This window comes from Malaya genurostris, chromosome 2, assembly GCF_030247185.1.
Source record: "Malaya genurostris strain Urasoe2022 chromosome 2, Malgen_1.1, whole genome shotgun sequence".
Lineage (NCBI taxonomy): Eukaryota > Metazoa > Arthropoda > Insecta > Diptera > Culicidae > Malaya > Malaya genurostris.
The window spans coordinates 325,887,093-325,910,018 of record NC_080571.1 but is presented as its reverse complement, the minus strand read 5'-3'; the positions used below and the strand labels follow the sequence as shown (position 1 = coordinate 325,910,018).

General features: G+C 37.7%; 1 protein-coding gene across 2 annotated transcripts in view; it reads left to right on the top strand.

The window, feature by feature from the left end:
- Positions 1 to 22,926, top strand: part of LOC131431423 (potassium voltage-gated channel protein Shaw-like) — a 254,602-nt gene that overhangs the window by 52,337 nt on the left and 179,339 nt on the right. For both annotated transcript variants that reach the window (XR_009229674.1, XM_058597123.1), the window contains exon 2: positions 4,626 to 5,466. The gene's annotated coding sequence lies outside the window, so the exon portion shown is untranslated. The remainder of the gene's footprint in view (positions 1 to 4,625; positions 5,467 to 22,926) is intronic.

The following is a 22,926-nucleotide window of genomic DNA, read 5'->3' as shown; positions in this document are numbered from 1 at the left end:
TGTCAAGCAATCAGCAGATAAGCGCTGAGCGCACGTCAAATATTAGAGCTGACTGAGGGACGATTTGTAATCCCATGCTCCAGAGTTGCCATGGGCACCCGATGTTCGAATCTATGTCATTTCAATTCAACTCTCAACACATTTTTTTCGTATGCTGTATATCGTGTTCGGTTCAGTAACCAATTGTGTGTAGCTTGAAAAAAAGAAATTTAATCGTATATCGTATACGCTATTTCCGTACATCAATGGTTGTGATCGTTTTGAGTACCAGCAAAAAAACAAAACCGAAAATATTGGTTGTGTTGGCAGCTCTGTAATGTAAACATGCACTCATCGGCGTAGCTCAGTACGGTGATGCAAAATCAGTACTCACTTTTAAAAACTCGGGATGAAAGTTACGTACTATGAAATCAAAATTGAGAACCATCAATACTATCACAATTTGGTATCAGAGATGCTCTGTATGAGTGATTGTGTTTGTCTAGATCTGCGATGAGTTTTATCTTTACCATAATTCTGCGGATTGCATAGTAAATCATGAGGTGAACTATGAAAAATGAAAAAAAGAGCCTCATGAGTGAGTTGAGCCACCCTTGCAAGCGAGTGCATAACTTTTCACTATGAGAAAAGCAACAATATCAATCGGAATCGGACAGTTCGCTTTCACATCTCAAATCAGTCGATAAAACAAAACCGCTTACGTTCGGGACAGAAGAAACCAAGTACAGTATTGTGTAGTGAACAATAGAACGACCTCTAAATGAGTGAACCAAACGAACAAAAGCTACCGCCGACACGAAAGAATACAATTGTTGTTGACTTCAGGCAGTGCAAAATTCGACCTTCGATACGAGAACTTGAAGGTTTGCTTAAGGAGCAAATGCATCTTGACATTAAACGTGTGCATTTACTTTAATGCAATAAGACAAATAATGTTGTTTACATCCAGTTTTATAAAGAGTTGGATGCAATTTAATTCGCAAAAGACAATAATAATGTGCATTATGTGGAACACGAGAACATTAAGTACAACATTCCAGTATATATGGAAGATAGTGCTATAGAAGTGCGTGTGCATGATCATCCCTCAAGCGTTACCGATTCATATATTCGCAAAACTATGTTTCAATACGGAAAGATTCTCTCTATCGAAAAAGAAAAGTGGAAGATTTTTTCCCCGGTATTCTAAATGGCGTACGTTTATTACTCATACATTTGAAGAGGCCTATACCTTCTTATGTGGTTTTCGGTCAAGATACAAGAATTCCGAGCAAATCACTTGTTACCTATGACAATCAGATGGCCACATGTCAATATTGCCAAAAAGCTGTTCACTACGGTAAGCCATGTGATAAACTGGACAAGGAGACAACTACACCAAAGGACAACGGTGCCTCCTTCTCACCAACCCCAAGTAACCCCAGTACACCTGTGACAGCCACCAACAACAATGAAGCATCCCCTTCAACGAATCCATCATCATCCCCTATAGAACCAGCTGCAGTTAACAACTTACCCTCCAACCAACCAGCAATTGCAAACAATGTACAACAAGGCGCATCTATAGCAACTAGCAACGAAATCAACAACAATACCACGGCAATGTATGACGAGACGAACCACGAACAAGCTGCCCCTCAATCCTCGCAGGAGGAAAATGGAAGCTCCTCTCCTCCCAGAAAAAGGGTGATAACGAGATCCAACTCAAAAAAAAATTATTCAAAAAATCGGCTCAATCGGCCACGTAAAGCTTGTACGCAAATAGGCCTGAATAAAAAATATCTTTTAAATAAAAAAAAATCGGCATCGGAATATTGATTATAGAGACAATGACTGTTTTGATTCAAGCTGGTTGATTAAAATCACACGAACTATTTATATTAAATTTTCTTTTGTATATGAAATTCATGCTATATACTAATGAATCAGCAACATAAGTTTAGCTTGTGATTGTATTTTTTTCATTGCTATAATCATTATCATATGACTGGCAGTCCGACGTATGTCTTTTCAAATACACTTCAATCCATTGTGACGCATCTGTTGCGCTTCAGCCACACTTCCTGCAGAGTGGCTGTGTTTTGTCTCAAACTCAATTACTCGCTAGTGTTTTCAACACCGACCTTCGGTGCAGGTTTTCATTTTCTTTACCGCGTGTAAGAAATCAATCGCAGTACGCTGTGCGCTTCGTTCGTAGAGGTGGTGTTGTGTTTTCTTCTTCTTCCGTACCAGCGCATGTAAGTACAGGGAGCTTTATATGAAGGTTTTAAATGTTTGAATCCTGTATTTTCGGAACCAAAAGTAGGATAAAATTCAGGAATTCCGTATGGATTCATAAGACCTCTCATTTGAATCTAATTTTACGAGAATAGATCAAGCCTTCGCTGTGAAAAGTGTGCTCGATTTTAGAGTTTGTGAGCAATATTCCCGGTGCTTCCGGAACTGGAAACAGGGAACTGGAATAGCCAAAGCCGGTTCACTTGGCCTTCAACTAACAAGGCCCAACCATTTGAATTGATTTGAGCAGTTTTCAAATATATTTTCGTGTTTTACATCACCGTTCTGTAAAACTGTATGAAATTGCCATCTCTGAGAAAGGTGAGTAAGTGATTTGAAAATGGAATTTTTAAACCAATCACCCTGCAATTCCGGAACTGGATGTCAGATCCAAATAAAATTCAGGAACTTTGTATGAAACAATTATGCCTTTCATTTTAATACAAGTTTATGAAAATCTTCCGTCTGTGAGAAGAGTTAGTGCCCTTGTTAATATTTTTTTAACATATACCCTGTAATTCCGGAACCAGAGGAATCTAAGTTCATGGAAATGGGCTCAGCCATCTCCGAGAAAAGTGAGTACAAAACTATTTAAATGACATATATCGTGTACTTGATTACAAAATATAACAATTTGTGTTTTAGTCATTGTTAAGACGAAGAGCCGTCTTGAGCTAGTTCTAAATATGATCAGTATCTAACGGGGAAAACAGATTGAAAAACTTAGATGCGGGACGGGACTCGAACCCGTAGCTAACTCCTAACCGGGGAAGGGGTTTACCAATTGAACTACTTTGCAAATGAAAACAAACCCGTAACGTAACCTAAATTTTAGCAGAATACATCCAAATAATTCACGATTCGAGGACTTTTAATCATGGTGTATAATCATAACATGAAAATACACTTATTGCTCATTTTGCTCATTTGTAGAATCGAATATCTGCCCGTGTTGATTTGAGAATGACCAAATAGAGGAAAATATATACAAACATAGCACTATTTCTGACTCGTTTGTGCACTTTCCTTCACCCCGAACTAGCACATCTCCGGGCGCTTATCCTCCAGAGCACACTCTCGGAAACATGTTGAATTGAATTAAAGATTCTGAACCTACCACAAAACAAACCCATCCTCTTGAAAGATTAAACTCTTTCTACTGTCGAATTATCTAGTTTGCAGTCACACTTCAGAGAGTGTGAAAATAAAGTGCATCTCGCATCTTGTCGGAAAACCCTTCTCATACACCCAGACACTATGAATATGCTTGTACTCACACTCCAACCGGCTAGCAAATAATCGAGTCCCAAGCCGGTAACTGCCGCAGCTCTGCTGAACAGAGGATAAATTTATATTAGGATTATTTTTTCCCTTAAGCCTAATCATGGAAAACACATCAATCGTTAAGCTGCTTTCGTTGACATAAAATGGAATTGATTTCGAATATCGACTAAAAACATGGCAAGAAATATAATTTGATTGAGTTTTTTTTGTCGATATTCTCTTTAAACCAAAAAGCTTATGAATGGACTCATTGATTAAAGTGCAAACCACCATAAACCTCTGCTGATGGAAACCGGATGACTCTTTATCACCTTCTGCCAACGATCTCAAACCAACGATGATTTGAAAAGTGCATTCATTTTGTCCCCGTAGCAGATTCAAAACAACGATAATGAATACTTTACTACTCGCTGATGGCAAATTAATCGACGGTTAGTCTTGCTATTTTCTAGTGGGTACAAGAGTACAGCAGCGGATGTCATTGAAAAATATTAACGTTTCAGTTGGAACGGTTTCGTCGGGTACCGCTGGGTAAAAAGAGAAACTAGGTTAATGCCAGCTCTACCTATGTCAAAACGAATCAGTTTTTTCTTTGCTTTCTGCGATGATTGAAAATTTGTACCGTAATCAGGTTTTCAATCCGAATGAAACAATCCAAACGAACTAGACCAATCTAGGAAGTGATTTCAAATGGGCAAATCCAATAACGAGTTCCACTTGTCGACTTCTGCTGCAACTCGACTATTGCATTAATCATGTTACTAATTTGCCCCCCAGTCGGTAAGTCGGTTAAGGGCTCTTACTCTATGCAAAGCAATAGGTTTCAGTCCTGGTAGCATGTTTAATCTCATTTGATTAAACAGAAAGTTTTCCACTTCCTCTAGCTAACGACGATTTCCAACTTTCTCTTCGAACTGGGAAGTAACAAACGTAAGCTGTAGCATAAACAAACACTTGCTATTTTTACCGCCTCCATCCGAGCAGCCAGCCAACATCTCGCATTTCATTTCCCACTCGACAAGAATACACCAATATTTTTCCCATTCCACTTTCTCCAATTTCAGTTTACACTGGTTAAACAACTGGCGCTGTCCGTACGGTGATGCCCGGAAGCCTGCTAGGAGGATCAGACGAGCCGCGACCGTGTGAAACGAAAAAGAAAAAACGCAACGCCGTCAATCTGAGCACTGAGCGCACGAACAGGCGGCGTCAACCATAAGTTCGCCCGGAACTGGAATGCTGACGGAAATGCATTTTTGCGGTGGCATCCAACCAACCGACGGCGTCGGCGGAATGTGATTTTCCAACGTCCCCGCTTACTGTGGTGGACGCTAATGAGTTTCATCCATCTGGCGAAGGCAAAAACATTTCCTATTCATCCAAGTGAACAGTAGTAGTAAACGGAATAATTTATATGTCACAAGGCTCGACCGCTCAAAGTGTCACTAAGTGAGATCGATTGCGATATTCTGCCGAAGGATAACATTGTCAGCGATAATTGTACCCACTCACTCACAGTATCAAACGCGTTACCGAAGAAAAAAGTTGATTTATTGGAATTGAAGAAAAGTTTGGTCTTCGATCAATACAGCGGAGAAAAAAATCTCTTCTTCTCGATGTCGCGCGCAACGCTCACAGTGAAGTGATTAGGGATGATTTTGTGCCAGTGCGAAGGATAAGTCTCGAGGCAAGAACCAAAGTATTCTGAAAGGAAAACTTTTAGCCCATCCGGATTGTTTTTTTTGTGTGTTAGTTGATTTGTGTATGTGTGTGAGATTGCTGTCAGGACAAGGTCGCTTAGCCGACAAAAGTGAAGCGGAAAGCAGAGATAGAATTCAGTTCCGCTTTTCCGTGTTGCCGCATGGTGGTAAATGGAATAAGCTGAACCAAATCAACTATCTAGAGGTAGGTGGATAAGTTTGATTAGATGAGAGGAGAATAAGGATCCACGAAACTTTTTGTTGAAGTTATATTTCGTCATGACTAGTTTAGAGCCATTTTAGTCTAGCTCTATTCGGTAGTACTCAAGTTTGTTCCGCAATATGCTGGAATCGTCGGAGAAAAGTTTTCTTTTAAAAAGACGACATGAACATCATCTAAAACATAACTATAGGTTGTCAACAAAAGATTTGCACTGTTTCAAAACAACGAGCTCAATACAACTGCCATAAGGCGTAGAAAACATTTTTATTCCGAAGCTGCACTCATACTGCTCACAAAAAATAGATGATAGTGTTTTCAAACCAAATTATACGGTTGAACTCTGAACTCTTTTCTAATGCGACAAGGCAGGAAATTTCTGCGGAATTAAAACCCTTCTTGCTCGAATGCAAAGTACAAATTTTCTGGTGTTCTTTACAAAGATGGTATTCTTCTGTACACAAATTGTGGTATACAGTTCATAACCGAAGTGTAGAAAACATAAATAAAACCATAATATTACTTTTTTCAAAACTACTTTTTGGCGAAAATAATAAAAGGCATTTTTGTTCTATGCACTATTATAAACTCGAAGAAAACAATATAGGGATTTATTTATTTATTTATTTCGTCAAGCAAATGTAGATATAAACATATAAATACATATAAATTGTTTACAGTGTTCACTTACATACTACGCATTATTTCTACGACAAAGCTGAGATTTTATTTGTTTTTTTGACATAGTAAGGTCAAGATGTTCGCAGTATTGATTGTAATGGCGCATTATTTGATTGACTGGACTGTATTTTGCATAATTTGTTCTAGCTTGTTTTTCTAAAAATAAATTTCTGGAATGTAGTTGACGGCTAGGTATATCAAAATTTAATTACAATAATAATGGAGCTGATTGAATGCGTTGAGAAATAATGTCGCTGATAAAATAAATCATTGCAAAGTCGCGGCGTTCTTTAAGTGTTTGAATATTGATGAGCATGCAGCGTGCTTCATATGATGGTAGAGGAAATGCTATCCAGTTTAATTTACGAAGTGCATATAAAAGAAATTGTTTTTGTATCAATTCAATGCGTTCTTCGTTAATAATGTTATATGGATTCCATACTAGGCTGCAATATTCCAAGATGGGTCTGACATATGTACTATATAGCAATTTTATAGTATATGGGTCTTGGAAATTATGACTGAAGCGTTTGATAAAGCCCAGCATGTTTGCTTTATTGATTATTGTGTTATAATGTTCCACAAATGTTAGTTTGGAGTTCATGATTACACCTAAATCTCGCACAATTTTTCATTTTTATACTATTTGATTTCCTAAAAATATCTCTACCGAATGGGTTTCGTTTTTCCTACTGAAAGTTATTGAGTTGCATTTTTTTACATTGAATTGAAGTAGACTTTTGCAGCACCAAATGTGGAATAGATTGATTTCGTCGTTGATATTTTTAATTTCCATGAAGAGTTTCATGTCGTCTGCATATATAAACACTTTTAGAGTTTTGAGTATGAAGGAAATGTCGTTTATATTTAAAATGAAAAGAAGAGGCCCTAGGTGAGAGCCCTGAGGTACGCCAGATGTTATATTAATTGGCTCAAAGTTTATGTTTTGGAAGCGAACTACCGGTACACGGTTCGTAAAGTATGATTTGAGCCATTCCAGAAGAGTATATTTTATGCCATATTTTTGTAGTTTGTGTAAATGTAATGGTATGTAAATACGGTCGAAAGCTTTGCTACAGTTAGTGTAAAGAGTTTCTACGTGGTTGCCAGCGTCCATTGCGTTCAGCGTGAATGTCACAAATTCAAAGAGATTTGTTGTACTTGAGCGGTCTTTGAAAAAGCCATGCTGTTCGTTAGTTATTACGTTCTTCAGTTGTTGAAAAAGTTTTTCGTTTACAATTTTTTCAAATAATTTTGGAATTCAAGAGATAATGGCTATTCCACGGTAGTTCCGAATGTTAGATTTTGAACCAGATTTAAATATTGGCACCAGAAAAGAAGATTTCCATGCTTTAGGAAAAGTACATTTATTAAGTGATAAGTTAAAAAGTAGTTGTAGTGGTAGTGTGAGTTCTTCAGCTAGATTTTTTAAGAATATTGGTGGTATACTGTCAGGTCCAGGCCCTTTTGAGGCGTCTAAGTTTTCCAGTGCTGTCGAAATGTCATGTTCTGATAGATAGTTTACAGAGATGGAGTTGGAAAAAGCAGGTATGAAAGAAAAGTATTCACGGTCACGGTCAGTTTCTGAATACGATGTATATACGTCCTGAAAAAAGTTTTCAAACTGTTTGCAGATTTCTGTACTATTTTTTCCTACATGTCCGTCGAGATGCATTTGAGAAGGAAAATTGTTGCTTTTTAGTTTAGTTTTCGTGTAGTTAAAAAAATTCTTAGTACAAGTCTTAATTTCGTTTTCAACTTTGCGTTTATATTCTTCATGTGCTGCATTTATGGCTATTTTGAGTTGATTGCAGAGGTTTAAGTAATTTTGAAGATGAGCGTCACTTTTTTCTTGTTTGTAAGTTTTGTGTGCTTTTTGCTTTCTATTTTTCAAATGTTTCAGTTGTGAATTGAACCATACAGGTATTTGCTATTCAAATTTTTTCTTCGGTAAAGTTTCTGATAATATATTGTTTACAATTTGATAAAAAATTTTTACTTCGTCGTCGACATTTCCTTCTATACTCAATACATTTTGCCAATTAATTATATTTAGTCTACGCTTGACTTCTTCAAAGTCAATTTTATTGTATTCCGGCACTTCCTCATACTCCAAGTCGTAGGGACCATCGATTGTGATATTACAATTATCATGATATATGAATATAAAATAATGAGAAATCACTCTACTTGGATTAATTTTGAGCATTCCGAACATAAGGTTTTTTCGTTGTTTATTGTTCATGTCTTCATAAACAGATTTAGATTGAAAGCGCATAAAAAAACAGTTAATTAAAATTGATTTCTGCTCGACAGTTTTGAAATCGTTGTGAAATTCGTACCTTGTATCAACTTTGTTTACTTGAAAACAAAGTAGTTTTCAAGTTATGGAAAAATAAGTTGTTTCAGTTTGCCATTACAACGTAACGACAACTTATTTTTAGCTGACATAGAAACTAGTAGAAACTGCGCTTTTTGAGTCACGCAAGTGGTTAGATGTTAGTAATAATAACTCAAATTTCTGGTTGCAAACTAGTCACAAATAAACTAGCATAACGAAAAATGTTTCTTGGGTTGTAGCGATCAGATGCTTGTTGTTTTGTTTCAAAGGACTGAAACTGATAGTGAACCGAGCTCATCGATGGGTCCTATTTAAATGATAGGGTAAAGTGTTATAATATGCCCCCCTTAAGGAAACATTGAGTTATTTCCAAATGTGCTGATATATTATCGTCGAGGATGTAGGTATTTCTTTGCGATAAACCTGACGAACATAATTTTCAATAATTCCGGCAGAAGTGATGGGAATTGATTGATAGAAACACATTTCCCAAAACGACCACATTCTCAGTTTTTTCGCTTGCCATGATTTAATATGCCCCTTGAAATGTCGATATAGAAGAGAAGCAGCTTATGTTGTCGAGATGTCATTTTTAAAACTTCAACTTGAAAGTAAACAATATGCACGTCGACACGAAGATGAAAGGATCCACTAACAGCTGAAAATTCTTACGTTCACTGAGATCACTGACAGGACAGAGTTACAAAATATATTTTCGGATAAGTTTGAGATATAAGTAACTGACATAGTCGTAAATTTCCATACAAATTCATCTGACTGTCGTTTATGTTTTATTATTTGATCCGATGAATAAGGAAAGTTTATGGACCTAGAATAGCACAATCCGCATCTCTAAAACTATGCCAGCAATTTTTTTTTGCTTCTACTTGATTCAGAATACAAACGAAACTAGTTTGAAAATAAACTGTCATTCTGAATATACTCTCTTAGAAATTTCTATATCTTATTAAATTTATTTTGGCCATCCGAATCTCTTTTATTTTTCCAAAGAAAGGATTTTTAGTATGACATTCATCGTCGCTCTCTAGGAATCTAGAATGAAGAATGTACCTAGCTGTGAAGTCAACTGTTATATTGGAAAATTACCATAAAATACTGTATGGTACTTTTTCTCTTATTCTACGCGAATGCATATCGCACGACTTGAATCGACTAAATGACGCAAATCCAACGATTTTTATGATAATTTTGGCAATAGCTTTAATGCTGATGGAAGAATCAACGGTGAGCATCCGCGTGCAGAGACGATAGCACAGCTGTGACGGCCGATAACACGTCAGACCAGGACAAAGAAGCCCCCATGCAATAAGCCCCAGCGGTAATTTGGTGTCCCCAACCGAACGCCCATTCGTCGTTGAAATTTATTAGTTCTAGGCACAACGCACCGACCGGTTTAGCTGGAGCGATGATTTCGAAAGGAAAGTTCACAAAGGACTTTTTGTTTGAGAAAGGTTGCTTCAGGAAAATCGAATTCCCTAGGCTTTGGATGATGAGCTACAGGGTGCGTACCCCCGCTTGGTGGATGGGGGTGGGAGTCAATTTACACTTCGCGTATTTACAAAGTCTGACCATACCGAGATCGTTCGTTAGCTTATAAATTTAAAAGATGAAAATTATTGTGTTGTCTGAATCGATCACGGAGTGGACAGGACTAATAATGCTTGAAATTGACAATAGGTCATTAGGTGGTTTCGAGCATTCTTATGCCTGGAATTGGTCACCAATTTGAATTATTTTGATCCAGTTGGGATGAATATTAATATATCATATTCGTCCTGAGCTTGGTGAATTTAATTCTAAAAGGAGGACTATTGTTATCAGGAATAGGAGTAAATTGATATCCTATGAACCGTTTAAGAACTTTCAAACCTTTCCGATCCGGATCGGTATCGGTAATGTTTACAAATTGCAATGATGACGAAACTGATTAATCAAGTGTGAATACACTCTCATATCGGGAAAGGTTTGAATGTACTTAGATTTCTCAAACTTGGACACAGATGTCACCTTCTAACTAAGAGTGTGAGATGTGTGTTTCTGGAAGAGAGCGGTTCACGTGGACCATTTCATCCAATCACACCTAGTATTTCTTCACGAAATACATGTAGTTCTTGTTTCCTGGATGCGTGCTCAACACTAGAAGGCCCAACACTTAGTTTAGACCTAGACTGCTCAAAGGCAGTCAGAATGATGGAAAGAGAGAAAGTCAATAATATAAACTGTGACAGAATAAATAAAAGCTAGTGCAATATTCCTAAGTGCATATATCGGTAAATAAAGAATTAAAAAAGTTCACAGAATTTCACGCGGTCCTTCCATTGTTTACATATTGTGACTTTCCTGGGCAATCTAGTGTTAAATGCGCATCCTTACATTATATAATTTAACAAGCTTACTAACACCTAATTTTCTTTTATTCTTATCACGAGAAAATATCAAAATAAAAGATTATAGACAAAAACGATATGGATATACTAGGATGCTACAGGAATACCAAAAGGAAATTGAAAACAAATCAAGAGCCCCAGTGAAACGACGAAACATTGGTATGTTATTGTAATAAATCTTTTGATGACATATTAACTTTTGGTAAGTCACAATATTTCTATTTTTATTATTACTTTTATTATTATCATTATTATTATTGTTGTTGTTATTGTAATATTATAAATATTTATTTCTTTACTCTTGATAAATTATCACATTGAGATATTCACAGGTTTCTCCGGCATAATAAAAAAGCGATGCAATGGGGAAAAGGAAATGTAACGTAACTTCGACAAAGATAGAATTAATCAGAGCAGATTAGAATGGATAGTGTTAGTAGATCAAACATATCTACATCTGTTTAGGAACTTTAAAGTAATAATCGTTTGTACCGCTTCAGACATATAAGACTATTTAGGAAAGCAGGGACAAGACCGAAGCGGATACAATGCGAAATTTGCAAAGTTTCATCGACGAGGACATTTAAGACACAGAAGCAGCTGGTAGGATGACAAAATACGAATACGACAGAGACGCACGACTCAATGATTGACTGGTTACAGGGTGAAGCACACACTTCCTGCTCAAGTGACAAATTCTCTGGCGAACTTGCAATAGAAGATACTCGTATCTTTCGTTGCAAATTGATAGCCGCAAAGGAATCTGTCGCTTGGGTTACATGCTGGAGGATTTCCTCCTTCGTTACTAGTGTTCATTTGGGCACCATAGCCTAGTTCGTCTGGTATGGAAAGTGTGGATCGTTGTAACCACCCCCCTCGGCCAGAGCAGCCCATAAAGGGAAAAAAAAAAAAAAAAAAAAAAGAAAGGTTGCTTCAGGAAAATCGAATTAAAATCCATTCCAAGTAAGGTGACCCCTCTCCAGAAGCACTTATCGGAACTGGGTGGGCAATTCACCCCCGGGTGTAGGCAAAAGCCATAAAAAGTCTAACGACCGATGAGAGGAAGTTCCATCAGATCCGAAGAAGTAGGAAAAAAAAAACGACCAGCCGTTTTGCAGTGACCCTTTGGTGAACTACAGAAGGTCGTAAATTCTTCGATCGAAGAAAATTTATGTGAGTTTAAGAATTGATTAACCAGTAACCAGCCGTGTTGGGTAGCACATGATGGTAGCAGTATTGCTTCGGTAAAATGATCGAAGCCGATTATGGTTTTTAGACATACTTTCGAAACGTAGGAGCACAGCATATTCAAAACAACCGCAACATAATGGGGCTCACCGAATTAATTTTCTATCGCAGCTGACGACATGTCATCATTGAAAATCTCATTCAACAGTTCTTTTTTTATGAATCCGTTCAAATTTCATCAACATTTGCGAATGGAACCCCGTACAGCAGCATATCTGCGCTCATAATCTTTTCAACAACAGTGGGATATCGTGGCTCGAATCGCACCGACAAAAAAATAAAACACAAAGGGAATCTCCGACAACAGCCGAAAGTGTGCGAACCAACAAAAACAAAATGAAAACCGTTTGCCCCTTCCGGGGGTGAAAGCAATGTGCTTCAAACTCACGCTCGAACCAAAGCAAAAAGCATCGCGCCTTTATCGAGTACAGAACAGGCAGCACCACGTCTGTGCTCCCGCAAAGCCTGCCCCCCGGAGCAAGGAAAGAGCCGCTCAGGACATATTTACACAAAACATCCCTTGAAGCAGTGCCAAGAAATGATGAAAGGCGGCATGCAGCAACATCAGCAGCAACAGCAACATCGGCAGCATAGGAGAAATTTCGCCGCTTTCATGCTGGTGGATCAGATAAGAAGGAAAAAAATATCCAACGGCACACTTTCACGACCCGATGACGGCGAAACGCGAGAAGTGAGTGCTTGGAATTTTCAACAAGTTCCTCCGCTTGTTTCAGGCGGATGGCAGCAGGTAACAGTTTTTTCCCGTCTGTTGCTGGTGTTGATGAGACTGTTTGAGTCTCATTCAGGACTACTGGAAGGAAATTAGAACATACCAGAAATTGGAAAATTTGTTTGCACCTTCAAGTGCCGATTTGATTCAATTTCCGTGCAAGGTAACGTTCCTGAAGACTGAACTTAGCTCATTATTAACTTACCTCTCAAGCACAGATAAGCGTAGCAGCATGATACGTTGTTAATTATAAAACATTCGGCGTCTCCATCATCAACTTGTGTTTTTCCTCATTCGAGTGTGCCGGTGAATTCCGCGAAACCCACTCGGCAAACATGCCTCTCTACATAACAAATAACTGAATTTAGATTCCGCCTTATGCTAAATTTTCGCGGGATGGCAAATTCTTGAAACAATATTATTTGATGAAAAAAACGAAAAACGAAAGCCTTATTCAATACCGGTGAAAAAGGAAACGTTCATAAAGAAGGATACACCATCCAAATCCCGGGGACAAGCCAGACCAGCATGGAGCCCAATTAATGATATTTCATGATCATTAGTAATTAAAATTAATTGCGCATGATCAGCCTTGTTATCTGGCAGTCTAACGTAAGGAAAAAAAACGTCTAAAAAGCCATGACTCATCCTGGGAACCGGATTTTCGGGGCGCTGCTGCTTTGAGTAAATTAATTTTCGGTTCTCTAAAATTGATCGATTAATTTACGATGATGTTGCGATAACTGCCTCACTTGTCGGAGAAATGGAAACATCTTGTTTATTGAATTATGATCAAGGATTTTTACTCGGTCACCGAATGGCAATGACGTAAGATTTCTCCGGTCTTCGCTGGTTTTTACTTTTTCGGTGGATTCCGATCAACCGTGGCAGCACAAATGCTTCGCTTTGCGAACTCTTTTCTGGAAACCAACCAACGGCCTGGAGCATGAATTTTTGATTCCTCATCAGTCTCAAAATAGCACATCAATTTTTAAGTGTTTCATTTGGCCTCCAACACATGATGCTGGCTGATCCCGCACCGGGCTGAAACCCGGTGGTGACATACATGCCAAAACACAGAAACACACTTCCTCTTTTTTGTCGGTAATGGCTTTGGCATGCTCACGGCTTGGCATGGTGGTGCCGGCTTCAAACACGTTATTTGCCCCAAATTGAAAAAGACTCGTCCAGAACGGTGCCGTCAGGAGGGAAAAAATACATCATCCATCAGCCTCCGGTAGGTCGAATGAAAGTGATAAAAGACACCGCAAGCTATGTTCTTAGGTTTCCCACCCAGTCCGAACCTACCGAACGTTCCGGGTTCGCTCTCTGATACCTTCCCCCCGAAGCCTCGAGGTCCCAACAACGTGCGCTGAAATGAACTGAATACGACTATCTGTCTTTCAACCGCTCTCTTCTCATGTTCTCCCTATCAAAGCAATGAAGCAGAGATATTGCGGAAGTTAAAAGGATGTTTTTTCGTTGCCGTTCGTTACTTTTTCATCGGACAACCAGTGAAGAAGAAGAAAAAAAAACGGAAACCCAATGATAACGTGGCCGATCCTACAATAACCCCACCAGGCAATCGTTCAGTGAGTCAAAAGTTTGTTTACTCAGCCGGGATGAATTCAATCAGCCCGACCAGCTTTTATTCCCGGCCCAACTGAGCACGGTTCCGAGTGTAACCGGGAAGGCTATTGGATCTATGAACGAACGATGACGAGGCACGGGAAAGAAGCACCTACTGCTGTCTGTTCTGTTCGCACGTCATGTTACTCCTGCTATCTTCGATTGTTGCGCTTTCCTCATGAAACTGAACTGGGTCAATCGTCGATTACAACTCATGCTTCGGTGAATTTAAGTATTGTTTTTTCGATTCAAACATTATGAACATCTAGAGTTCGTTCATCAAATGAACAAACAACCTAATTATTTCCAAGTCATTTAGTTTTTTCAACATTTGGATTTTTTATTAGTAATAGTTAAAAGTAAACTAATTAAGCCGCTCATTTTTTACGACAATTTTTCGCAAATGTCGCATAAAAAGAAATCCGTTACCAATGCCATGATTATTAAGTTACTTAATCTCTATCGATTGAATAGAAAAGTTCGTGTTTCGACAGAATTCACAGCCGATTCATAGCGTACAGAATCATTGCATGGCTAGTACTAAAAGGTGATTTTTGCTGGTATCTTTTTGGCAACACTGTTGTTGACAGATCACGCGTGAATCGTATCTTGTGTCATTGTCAAACTTAATCAGTTTGGTCTATAATTTAATCATGAATCGACTTACGAACGCAGATTAAGAGATTCACTTTGCTATCGAAAAATTGTATTCAGCGACGAAGCTCATTTCTGGTTGAATGGATACGTCAATAAGAAAATTTGCCGCATCTGGAGTGAATACCAGCCAGAAGCATTACAAAAGCTACCAATGCATTCCAGAGAAGTCACTGTTTGGTGTGGATTATCGGCCAATGCCAATATCGGCCCATACTTCTTCAAAGGCGACGATGACCGATTGACGATTTTTTTACCAAAAATGGAATATACCTCACATGTGATTTCAACGAGACAGTGCCACATCCCACACGACACGCGAAGCAATGACCGAATTGAAAGCCGCCTTCGGTGAACAGTTTATGTCACGTTTTGGGCCCGTCAACTGGCCGAGGTGTGATTTAACGCCCCTGAACTATTTCTTCTGGGACCATGTTAAGGCTCATGTCTACAATGATAAAAAAGCAACGATGAACGCACTGGAAGCCATTTATTCGTGGGATACCAGCCGATAGTTTGGAGAGAGTGTGCCAATATTGGAACCAAGGATGGCTTTTATCGTATCAAAGAACGCTCACTAGCAACTCTTCACACGATTCAATCAGTGCCATCAAAGAGAGAAGGATATCATCGCAACAACAAAAACCCGGCATGGCTCATTTAACATATAATAGACACCAGTGCGAAAGCGAAGTTCTCTCGATGACATTTCTGAGAATCAAAGGTAAGCACACTGCTGTGGGGATCCTCTCTGAAGCAACAAACGGTCGCTTATTCTCGTTTCGCGATCCGATTCTATACAGGCAGTTGTTAATTGCGATAGAATCATTTTACTATTTCCGCTTATTCTAACTAACAGATCTTTAATCACAGCTATGGTTTTAGCTACTAGTTGAAAAAAGGTTGCGAAACCATTATAAATACGTAAGCGTATATGTAAGTCGTTACTGTGAATAAAAGTAGTAATACCTTAGATATTATAAGCTTATAACATACAATTTCAGCATTGATTCAGATAGCTATCGGTAGGTTTTCCCAACGTAATAACAACAAAAACGCAATATGAAATATGATGTTGGTTTGAATATGACGATCACACTAAGGAGTCGCAAGAAGTGTATAAAACATAAATAAAACCAGGATATGATCTTATTCAAAACTACTTTTTTTACAATTATCATGATATATGAAATTAAAATAATGAGAAATCACTCTAATTTTGAGCATTCTGAACATAAGGTTTTTTCTTTGTTTATTGTCCATGTCATCATTAACAGATTTTGATTGAAGGCGCATAAAAAAACAGTTAATTGAAATTTAATTCCGCTTGATAGTTTTAAAATCGTTGTGAAATTTGCACCTTGTATCAACTTTATAATTTCAAATACTATTTTGCCTTTTTAATGTTGATAGAAAAACATTATTGATTCATTCAATATTTATAATGTCGATGGCGAAAAAGTTTCAACTAGCTTACTTGAAAACAAGTTATTTTCAAGTTATGCAAAAATAAATTATTTCAGTATGGCATTTCAACGTAACAACTTATTTTTAGCCGACATAGAAACTAGTAGAAACTGCGCTTTTTGAGTCACGCAAGTGCTTAGATGTTAGCAACAATAACTCAAATTTCTGGTTGCAAACTAGTCACAAATAAGCTAGCATAACAAAAATTGTTATTTTGGTTTTAGGCATTGAACCGCCAACCCCGGCCATTTTCTATTAAAACTATATCAATTATTCCTGATTTAATGAACAACATGATTATAGTTATGGGCAAAAAATTTTCTCCCATCAAAATTCATAATAGTCGGAATATGTGCTATTTACGGATTGGAAAAACTTAACTTAAACTTCTGAATCTATATGATAAATAATATAGATATAATATGATTAACTGTGTGATATATTATGGAAAAAAATGAAATGTGAAAAATTGAAGTAATGTGTGAAATTCATTTTACAATTAAAAATTATTTAACGAATTTTATAGACAATCGGCCTATATGTTAGTGTAAAATTGAAATTGTTAAAAAAAATTGGAAAAAAAAATCTTTATCGTTAACTCGAAAATTATGTACAAAAATTGGTTTCAAAAGCATCGGAGCAGTAGTTATGAATTTATGAGGAGCAGCGACTTTAAAAACATGAATTGTGGGGAATGAATTTCAAACACTTATAATCTGGTATGAACTTTTGATATGTTGTACTAACAAAATATACAGTTTAGGCATAAGTATGTTTGTACTTGCGTGAAAATTTCAATAAATTTAACTACACCGAAACCTCAATTTACGAACTAAACGAGGGTTCGTAAATGGAGGTAGTTCGTAAAAAAATTTCGCGTTATTTGGGATTTGCTTCGTAAAAAAAGTTTACGTTATTTGGAATTTACTTCGTAAAAAAAGTTTTGTGTAATGAATGTGGAAACCCCACATCACATGGCAATTTTCGGAACGGATGTGATAAGTGGGTGCAACAAAATGATGTTTGGGTCGGTTCAAAAACCAAGATGGCAACTTCCGGTTTAACGATATTCCTTAAACATCCTTACAATGAGGATTTTTTTTAAACGGGACGGATAAGTAGTTGACGGAAAACGATGTTTGAAGTGGTTTTGTAGATATTCCTTAAAAAAACCTTACAATGTGGGTATTTTCGGAAAAGGATTGATGAGTAGATGACGGAAAACGATGTTACGGTGAAATTATAAGTGAAATTGTAAGTGTAACACTGAAAATAAAAAAATTAGAGAACACGGTCATTGATTTGAAACCAAATTTTAATGTTTGTGGTTGTTTCCAAATATAAGATTGAGACTTCCAGTTGTTCAATAAAATATTGAAAGCATACAATATAACTATAGCAATATAAAATTATTATAGCTGTTCAGACGTCTACTTGTTATGGTCATTTCGAAAATATAGTACAATATTCATACAATAATAATTAGCAGGAAACACCTTTGTCAGGAGCATAACTTTTTTTTAAACGATATATAATCATATCGTAATGATCGTCAAAGAATATCGATACAACTGAACTCACTATTTTAATTTTTGAAGTGCTTTCAAACAAAATTTCCCGGTATATACTCATCAAACCCGTTTCGAATATACCCATATTGTAAATGGTTTTAGGTAATATCAAAGAACCGGAAGTCGCCATCTTGGATTTCCAAACCACTTCAAACATCGTTTTCCATCAACTACTCATCAATCCCGTTCAGAAAATACCCACGTTGTAAAGGTTTTTAATAAATATAGACAAACCGGAGGTCGCCAGCTTGGATTTCCGAATTACTTCAAACATCGTTTTCCGTCATCTACTCATCAATCCCGGTTCGAAAATACCCACATTGTAAGGGTTTTTAAGGAATATCGACAAACCGGAAGTCGCCATCTTGGATTTCCGAACCACTTCAAACATCGTTTTCCGTCATCTACTCATAAATCCCGTTCCGAAAATACCCACATTGTGAAGGTTTTTTATGACTATCGACAAACCGGAAGTCGCCATCTTGGATTTCCGAATTACTTCGAACATCGTTTTACGTCATCTAATCATCAATCCCGTTTCGAATATACCCATATTGTAAATGGTTTTAAGTAATATCAAAGAATCGGAAGTCGCCATCTTGGATTTCCGAACCACTTCAAACATCGTTTTCCGTCATCTACTCATAAATCCCGTTCCGAAAATACCCACATTGTGAAGGTTTTTTATGAATATCGACAAACCGGAAGTCGCCATCTTGGATTTCCGAATTACTTCTAACATCGTTTTACGTCATCTAATCATCAATCCCGTTCCAAAAATACCCATATTGTAAGGGTTTTTAAGGAATATCGACAAACCGCAAGTCGCCATCTTGGATTTCCGAACCACTTCAAACATCGTTTTCCGTCATCTACTCATCAATTCCGTTTCGAAAATACCCATATTGTAGTAATTTCCATGGAGCCGCAAATTGTTTTCATTGAATGCAAAAACCTCTTTTTACGTTGTTGGTTCGTAAAAAAAGTTTACGTTATTTGGGATTTGGTTCGTAAAAAGAGTTACGTAAAAAGAGGTAACGTAAAAAAAGTGTTCGTAAACGGAGGTTTGGGTATATCTAGGCTTTGGATGATGAGCTACACAGTGCGTACCCCCGCTTGGTGGATGGGGATGGACGTCAATATCTCATTTCTTTCTTATTCTAACTTCATCACTCTCAGCTCGGAACAACGATTAAAAAAATATTCAATATATTTCTCAGAGGACCCGAAAGCTGCTCATAATCCTCAGAACATTGCAATGGTTATGACAGAACGGATACTGTCCACTGATCCGTAGAAGAAATGAAATATGCTAATCAAATTTCGCATGATTGATGCATGCGTGCATAGATTGCAATGTGCATTAACTCAATATTTCAGTTTCCTCTGTTCTTTGGCTCAGAAAGAAAAATATAATCATGAAGCCGCAAACAGCGTGGACAACATCGTCCAAAGTCTGCACACCTAGTAAAGACTGTCCCAGAAAGTATGCACGCACTTTGATTTCGCTGTAAATAATTCACAAGTGTTATTCAAATTTTATTCGATATACTGATAATATTAGACTACAACAACAGAATATTATTCTCAACATTTGCTAATTAGCCATTAGCCATTAGGGACGAAAGTGACATTTTTGGTAGTATACCATTCTACCGTTGATTTCGAGTAGTGGCAAGAAGCAAGATCTCGCCAGAAGACAACAGGATCCTTGTGGCTTCAAATCATGGGTAGAAGTCGTTTTTGTAAACCTTAAAGCAACGTCTTGGCATTACATTCCTTCCGTGGAATTTGGCCTTTCTGTTTCAACAGATTTCGCAGCCGATTCTTAGCGTACAGAATCATTGCATGGCTAGTACTATGGGATCCTACTGACACTAAGAATCCTTCCAGGTCGGGACTCGAACATACGACAACTGGCTTGTAAGACCAGCGTCCCATGCATTGAACCGTCAACCCGGAACATTTTTTTTTATAAACATTGCTTAATGTATATTTCGCTGTTCATTGAAGCAGTGGTAATGAACGGTTTCGAAATCTTACCGCAGCTACAAATTGCTTGCCAGGCCATAGCTTTTTTACCAAATTTTTAGACTTTAATCGATTGTCTCGAACTGGTTTAACACTTGCCCTTCTCCCACCGTATAATATTGTGGTCCCGGCAATAATTTGTAATCGATTTTAACGTAGGTTTCGTCGTCCATGTTTATGCAGTTCAAATTTCCTGCAAGCGAATATGTGTCGGATTCCGTTGATTGTATTTTTAAGTACTCAGAAAAATAATGTAGAATAATGTTAACCACTTAGGCTGTGAACTATTTCGCGGTTAATTTTAACTTTTGGGTAAAATCTGACACTCGAGCGGTTAATTTGATAACCCTGTACTGGTTATTTTTGACAGATCGATGGTTACACTTACACCCGACACTGAAAAAAAATCTAGCAATGAAAATTCTAATATTAATTCTTTAGTTGAAATTATTTCCAGTGGAAAAAAAAAACCAATTAACTTTTCGTCCATCAAATTTTGAAATGGGCCGCAGTTTTAGTTAAATTTAACTACTAAACACAAAATAACTACTCAAGTGTCAGATTTTAACCAAAAGTTAAAATTAACCGCGAAATGGTTCACAGCCTTAGTCGTTAGACAATTCTGCTGTCTGAAAACATAAATTCGAACAAACAATTTTTGGATGAGACGGAGTTCGACGGGTCAGCTGGTTGCACATAACTTCTGATAGAAGTTGCGTTGAAAGAGTTGTACTAGCACTCGAATTTTCGTGGTTCTGCTTTAAGCCTTGTGCATTTGATTACTCTGAGTTCCATTAGGACTGTTTGAATTTATTCTGACGTGAACATTCTTTGATTGGCACGTTATTGGGGACTATTTTGAATACTTTAGTAAAGAAAGATCAGACTGCACCGCATAAATTGTATCGCCACGAATGATTTCGGCTCAGTCAACCGTGTCGATCATTCAGTGCAAAAAAGTTTACTAGAAACTAATGTCAACTTGCAAAACAAGTTCCGAGTGAATTATCTCAAATTTTGGACAATCTTTGTATTTCAGGAGATGCTTTAAAGTTCTTACAGTTTGCGTGAACTATCAACTGTGGATAATTACTTGAAAAATAGGTTGCTTTTAAAACTATTCCTACACTTTGTAAGCATAAAATTCCTATTCATGCAAAATGTTGGTTGCTGGGGATGTGTGATAATTGAACCAGAGATTTTCATTATTATAATTATTTCATGAAAAATGTCCAGTTTTCTAACAAAGAAACGATGATCATCGGGCTGCTGCACATCAAATAAATAGCCTCTTTTCAAGAAGCAGCTTATAATGAAAAACACCCCAATTGTGCAGCTTAACGACCCTCAACGTCAGGCATTCTGAAAAGACTAACAATTCAACCGGGCTGCGAAACAAAAGATTCGCACAACCTTACTCGAATGTTCAATTAAGCCGTGCTTCGGTTGCGAGTTTTGCGTTCCGAAGAAAGTTTTTGATGCTGGCGGCAAAACAGCGACGGAATGCCGTCGTTGCAAACCATTAGTTTCCAGTAAAGGCAAACCGTCCAAAGTATATGGGCTCAATTAAGAAACCGTTCCGCGGATGGTACGAAGCAAACTTTTCCGCGCCGTTTTGCCAGCGTTTTACACGTGTAAGGAAAAGGATTTTTTTCGCCAAACAACCCTGACCCGGACCGGCATAGGCCACGAATGAGATGAATGAAGACATTGCTATGAAGCAAGTGAATATTTTAAACATTTTCCATCGACTTTATTTACATTTTCCGTAAGTCGGTTCCCACAACCGTCTTTGATTGCTGTCGTTGAGAAATGGCACATTGGCACTACCCGTGCGGATACGGTAGCGGGAACCATCACGGTCTTCGCCATTATAATTCGTGCTCGCTTTTACGGGCTCTGTCTCCATCTTGCTTGCCCATTGTTATTACAATGGGCTTTTGTACTTCTTTATGTCGGAATACCGTGACGACTCTCACCCGGAGGGGTGAGCGTCGCCAGCCGGAAGTGGTTTGAATTATGTTCCACCAGTCAGTCAAAGCATTGACGTTGACTACGCTAGGGAAAAGCGACGGTGGCCCCGTAGGGAGTTTTCCTTTGTGAGTATGAACTCTCGTGAAACCACAGCTGCCATATTGGAAAAATTTCACAATTGGACTATTGTGCAGAATAATGATGTTAATAGAAACGGTGGGATGTAATTATTGTTAATTCATAGCTGATAGCTGATTGCGAACCAGTCGGTAGAACATTGCTGTAGTTTTTAGCCGGGCCATGGTTAGACAGCTCGATTTTCGATCTAAAAGAGCTGAAATAATAGCATAGTTAGCTAGTTTGAATATTAGTCGACGTTCATTGATTGAGGGATTAATTTAAAATTCCATATACGGTACCACGAAACGAATATGTTTCATTGCATGTATGTTGAATCTATGCTGCTCCGATGCAATCCTTACATTGGCCTGCCCAGCCTTTATACAATATTTGCCGCGAATGTATTCAACCATCACTAAAAGGCCCTTGATCACTTTTGTATTTTAATGAATCGACAGATCTTTAACACTAGAAAAGCCCGGAATTTACTAGATATTTATATTGCTCAAAGGTAGGCAAAATAACAGGAAGAGCGAGAGTGAGAAAAAACTGTGACAGAATAATTAATATGTGAATAAATTTATTGAAATA